This window comes from Chrysochloris asiatica, unplaced genomic scaffold (genome assembly GCF_000296735.1).
Source record: "Chrysochloris asiatica unplaced genomic scaffold, ChrAsi1.0 scaffold00009, whole genome shotgun sequence".
In the NCBI taxonomy this organism is placed as follows: Eukaryota; Metazoa; Chordata; class Mammalia; order Afrosoricida; family Chrysochloridae; genus Chrysochloris; species Chrysochloris asiatica.
In genome coordinates, this window is record NW_006408527.1 from 2,543,731 (window position 1) to 2,549,761 (window position 6,031).

At 38.6% G+C, this 6,031-nt stretch overlaps 1 pseudogene; it reads right to left on the bottom strand.

The window, feature by feature from the left end:
* Positions 1–4,676: 4,676 nt before the first annotated feature.
* On the bottom strand, positions 4,677–5,567 carry LOC102826053 (annotated as a pseudogene).
* Between the last annotated feature and the right edge of the window lie 464 nt (positions 5,568–6,031).

The window sequence follows — 6,031 nt, forward strand, 5'->3', positions numbered from 1 at the left end:
ATGAAGACCCAAAGAAAAATAACAAAGCTATTTAGCAAAGGAAAATAAGCTATCAAAGAAACTAAAAGGTACAGCTAATGAAGTAAAAGGAGAGTATGATGCCCTGGAAGATATTAGAAGAGTGTTTCCAAAAAAATAACCTGGTCTTTCTAAAACCCTAAAGAGATAAAGCAAAATTAAAATAAAGATATATCCAAGTTTGTTATTTTAAAAACAACTTAATATTAATCTTACATTCCTGCTGGGATGAGATTCTAAATGTCCTGAGGACAAAGACACTACTACTATCTCTGCATTCTCCATAATACTTAGCCAAAGGCTAGCGTATTTAATAAATTCTGAATCTTAGACTCACAGCAGTGATAGAAGCTTTAGAAGTTGTCTGACTCAATCCCCTTGATTCTACAACTAAGGAAATTAAAGTCAATAGTGATTAAACACTTTGCCCATAATCATCCTTCTAAAATGTTGTTGTTATTAAGTACCCTAGAGTTATTCCAATTATAGAGTTATTCCAGTTATAGAGACCCTGCATAGGGTTTCCAAGAAGCTGGTGAGTTTGAACCTCCCACCTTATGGTTAGCGGTTCAGTGCTTATCCTACAGCACCACACCAGGACCCCCTGCTAATTAGTAGTTACTTATTAAGAAACTGGGACTAACACTGACAATACCAATTCCCATTCTAGTGGATTTTGTTTTCTTGTTTTACTAAATTATACAATTGTTGTTGATAAGTGCTATTAAGTTGTAGATTTCCTTTAATTTTCAAGTGCACACATGAAGGAAAGGGAATTTTAAAAAAATTTTCTTCCTATAGCTAAGCCAAAATCTTAGGTCTAAATTAGAAAGAACATGAAGAGAAAGGAAATGTTAAGAGTGAAATTCACATTATTGAGTTCATACAGATGGTGCTGTATATCTTTCCATATAAAGGCTTGGATGACTCAATGACAATTATTAGAGGATAGAAAAAGAGACATTATATCCCTTGTTTCAGTCAAAATATCTAGGATATTAAACTGCTTTTTGATGGCCTCTCATTCAAGAACCAACCAAAACTGAGAATTCATGATCTCACCTCCATGTGGTTTCACATATTCTTGCTACCAGAAACTAGAGATACCAAGAATTAATTATCAACAAGCTGATTGAAGACTATTGTAAAGTGCATAACACACAGTTTGTATTATCAATTTTATATGTGAAACAGTGCATCATTGTTTTTCTGGTATTTCAATCACAGATCTAACACAGTAAGCTATTTGAGAACAAATGCAAAATTTCTCATTTGTTTATTTTTTCCAGTATTTCTTACAATCTTAATTTTGTATAACTGTCAATACTCTGCCACCCAATCATATAGTTAGTGTCTTCTTCTCTTTAAATATTGTCAATTTGACCTTTCAATATAAATACTGAATGAATGTTCAATGAATCACATAATAAATTCTTAGATTGTTTCCTAGTGTGGTCTCTCCACAGCAGTTAATGCTTTTATTTGTTTTTCATTTACCCAGGGTGCCCCCATTCTTGAAATTATTGAAAAGCATGTTTCATAATTATGCATAACAACATATTGATTATAAAATGTGGCGTAAAATCTATACTTCTAAAAATTTTCATTCACTGGGAATTAAATGACTAAATACTAAAAGCTCTATGCTGCTGAAGAAACAAAAGGGCATATGGTTGGATTATAATTATTATGATCCCTTTAGTTAGACACATTTTTAAATTATGTAAACAGATCCAAGCCGAGAACTTAATCAAAGTGGAAATCAATAATACATAAAATGCAGAATATCAGGAGGATGGTTTTAAGAGATCCGTGTTCTCATTTCTAGTTGAATTTATTTCATTTCTAGCTAGTGAACACAATTTAGCATGTTTTTCTCAGTTTATTTCGTGAAAGACTTTCACTCTAAGAAGACAAATGACTCATAATTTTGATAACTTTTCCAGTTTATTTTGTTGTCTCCAGAGACTTTAATAGTCTTGTCAAGGTTGGATGGTGTGCATCGTTTAACCACCAAAGATTAACATATCTCAAGAAAGGAACACAATATAAAATTTGAAACACAGCTTGCCAGACAATCTTCCTAATCTACATTACCAATCCTAGTTCTTTAGCTAAAGAGACATGTAGCTATGGATGGCAAACTCTTGCAATATGATACTCCGTAAGATTAGTTAGTAGCATACTTCAGCATTTTCAGTGGTTAAATATGCTTGATGCTTGGTGGCTATTGTAGAGACTGGGCTGAAAATATCTCCATAAATGTCTCCAGACTCTAGAATAGTTGCTTATAATGATGTGGCTACTATCAAGTCCATGAGAGCCAAAATATAACCTTGTATATATCCCACCTGAATTTAGAGATTATCTGAAGAACAGATTTGATACATTAGACACTAAAGACCAAAGACCAGAAAGAGTTGTGGGATTGCATCAAGAACATCATACAGAAAGAAAGCAAAAAGTTATTAATAAATTTATATTTATTAATGAAGACAAGACAAGAAAGAAGGAAAGATCAAAATGGATGTTAGAAAAGACTCCGAAACTTCTTCTCCATTGTAGAGATGCTAAAGCAAAGGGAAGAAATTATGAGGCAGTACAAGAGCTGAACAGAACATGTCAAAGGTCAGCACCAGAAGACAAAGTCAAATATCACAACGAAATGTGCAAAGATCTGGAGTTAGAAAACTAAAACGGAAGAATCGCTTAGCATTTCTCAAGCTGAGGGGGCTGAAGAAAACATTCAAGCCTTGACTTTTGTTATTGAAGGATTCTCAGGGCAAATTATTGAATGATGCAGAAGACATCAAAAGAAGATTGAAGGAATACACAGAGTCACCGTACCAAAAGGACGATCAACCATTTCAAGAGGTAGCATATGATCAAGAGCCAATGATACTAAAGGAGGAAGTCTGAGGTGAATTGCAGGAATTGGCAAAGAACAAGGCACTGGGAATTGATGGAATAAATATTGAAATCTTTCAAGAAAGTGAGGCAGCACTGGAGGCACTCATTCATCTCTGCCAAGAAATTTGAAAGACAATTATCTAGCCAACTGATTGGAAGAGACCCGTATATGTGCCCATTCCAAAGAGAGGTGACCCAATGGAATGGAGAAATAATTGGACAATATCTTTGATGTGCCATGTGAGTAAAGTTTTGCTAAAGGTAATATAGAAATGGCTGCAAGCATACACTGACAGAGAACATCCAGAGGTTCGAGCTGGATTCAGAAGAGGATGTGGAAAGAGGGATATCATTGCTGATGTCCAATGGATCTTGGCTAAAAGCAGGGAATACCAGAAAGATGTTTACCTGTGCTTTATGGACTATGCAAATCCCTTCGATTGTGTGAATCGTGACAAGCTATGGACAACATTGCGAAGTATGAGTATTCCAGAACACTTAATTGTGCTCCTGAGGAACCTGTACATAGACGAAGAGGCAGTTGTTTGAACAGAACATGGGAACATTGAATGATTTAAAATTAGGAAAGGTGTGCGACAGGGTTGTATTCTTTCATCATAGAGAATTCTTTCAATAATGGAGAAAGACTGAAGTTGTCAAAGGCTTCATTTTTCTTAGACCAACCATCAACACTCATGGAAGCAGCAGCCAAGAAATCAAACAATTTGCATTAGGCAAATGTGCTGCACAAGACCTTTCTTAAAGTGTTGAAGAGCAAAGATGTCAGCTTCGAGAATAAGGTGTGCCTGCAACAAACCATGGTATTTTCAATAACCTCATATACATGTGAAAGTTGAACAGTGAATAAGGAAGATCATAGAAGAATTGATGCATTTAAGTTAAGGTGTTGGAGGAGAATATTGAAAGTACCATGGTCTGCCAAAAGAACATACAGATCTGTGTTGGAAGAAGGGCAGCCAGAGTAGGTAATGATGGCCAGACTTCATCTCTGATACTTCGAACATATTGTCAGGAGGGATCAGTCACTGGAGAGGGATATCATATTTGGTAAGGTAGACGATCAGAGAAAAAGAGGAAGACCCCCAGCGAGATGGATTGGTAAAGTGGCAACATCAATGGGCTCAAGCGTGGCAACAATTGTGAGGTTAGTGCAGGACCGGGCAGTGTTTCATTCTGTTGTGCACAGGGTCGCTATGAGTTGGGACTGACTCAATGGCACCTAACAACAACAACACTATCAAGTCATCCTGAGAGGAATGGTTTACAAGTTCTTCTCTGCCATTCTATCCTCTTGGTACTAGACATAATATATAACACATGTTCTGAGACCTCCACTATTGTATACTGGACCATCTCCATCACTTGTTGCAAAGGCTGTCTGCAGCAATAGTGGCTGAGCAGTAACACAAAGAGATAAGTATCCGCTATGTTATCCTCTTTTTGCTTTCTTTCTTTTTCCTGTGTAATAATGTGGAACACAACATCAATGAGAGAGAAGAGGGGAAGACAGGACATAACTCTGGGTGTAGGGAAATAGGGAGACAAGAGAAGAATATTCCTCAAAAGGAGAGGTAGGAGATGGACATCTTTAAGGCTTGCTGAAGAAGGCAGAGGCTAAAGTAGAGATTGTCTTATCAGTGGGGAGGGGATTTCTCCACTTGTGCCCAAAGGAAGGAAAATGACAGCTTTTCTTCCTTCTCTTGGTCTTGTTTCACCCACTCCTTTGCTCACTCTAGATTACCATCTCCTTTTTGTAGATAAGAGGGATGAGGGACAGGGAAAGCAGAGATTCCTTTGTGTGGGTTAAAGTCAAAATTTACAGCTGTAGCTGTGTTCCAGACTCCTCCAGCTCAGGCACTACAGACTGCACTGGGCGAGGTCCTCTGGGAGAAAAGGCTCCCAGATAGGGATACATCTCAGGGTCAGTTATCCTCTGGGGACAGCTTGGTGAGCTCAAAAATTCTGTCTAACTGGTCAACTTCTGAGTTTCCACAGAAGAGTAGCTTTCAATCAAACAGCTCTGAGAAGATACAACCAACCCTCCACTTGTCCACAGGAGTTGCATATGTAGATTTCAGAAGAATGTCAGGAACCGGATACCAGAGTGTAACAACCACAGGTGTAAGTGCCATCTGGTAACTGCAGATTCTGGCCAGGCCAAAGGCGGCCAGCTTGACTGTTCCACCATTTGTCACGTGAGCATTCTCTGGCTTCAGGTCTCACATGAATGATGTAGTTGGCAAGCAGGACATCAAGACCTTTTAGAAACTGATGCATTAGTCCTTGATGGTCTCCACTGGCAAGCCTGGTGGGGGTGCTTTGTCTACGTATTCCCATACGTCTTGGTCCATATGTTCAAGCACCAAGGGTCACCTTGGTGTCCTGTTCATTTGGGCTGTGGCACAGACAACCATCAACCAGACAACACTGGGATGCTCAAAGCCCCCAGCCACCTTAGTAAGGTCACCTCACAAACTGTGCTGATAGGAAGGCCCCCTCCAGTGCCATTTCCTTTTAGGACTCTCACACTCTTGAAGTCCACAAAGTGACCACTGTGGGTATCACAAGTTTGTACACTGGCCCATAGGCACAGCTACTGGCTCATACCGAGTGGCCATTCTCAGATCAGGGGAGACCCTCACCTAGGACCAGGAGCTAAGGAGGCAGCCGTTTTCACAGTCCTGGAGCCAGGTCCTGAGGCACCATATGCCTGAACTGGGTCCCAAACAGCTGTACGCAACCAGCTGTTTCATAAAATCTTCTTTTATGAAATCTGAATCTTTATATCTTTTCCAAGGAGAAAACTGAAGCAAATTTGGATCCATGTTCTCTGAATATATCCAGGAATCTCCAGAAAAAAAGAGAGTCCAATCATTTGAGCAGATACCAAAGGATCTTATAATAAAGTCTATATGCAAGATGGTCTCACAGAATACTGTACATAAAACACACAAAACCATAATATTAAGAGAGTTGAGACCCTCTACAATGGGTTCAGGAATGTTCTGACAATAATGGTTATGATGTTGAAATAAAATCCCTGGATAATGATAAGGATGAGATCGTTTTCAACAACTGAAAG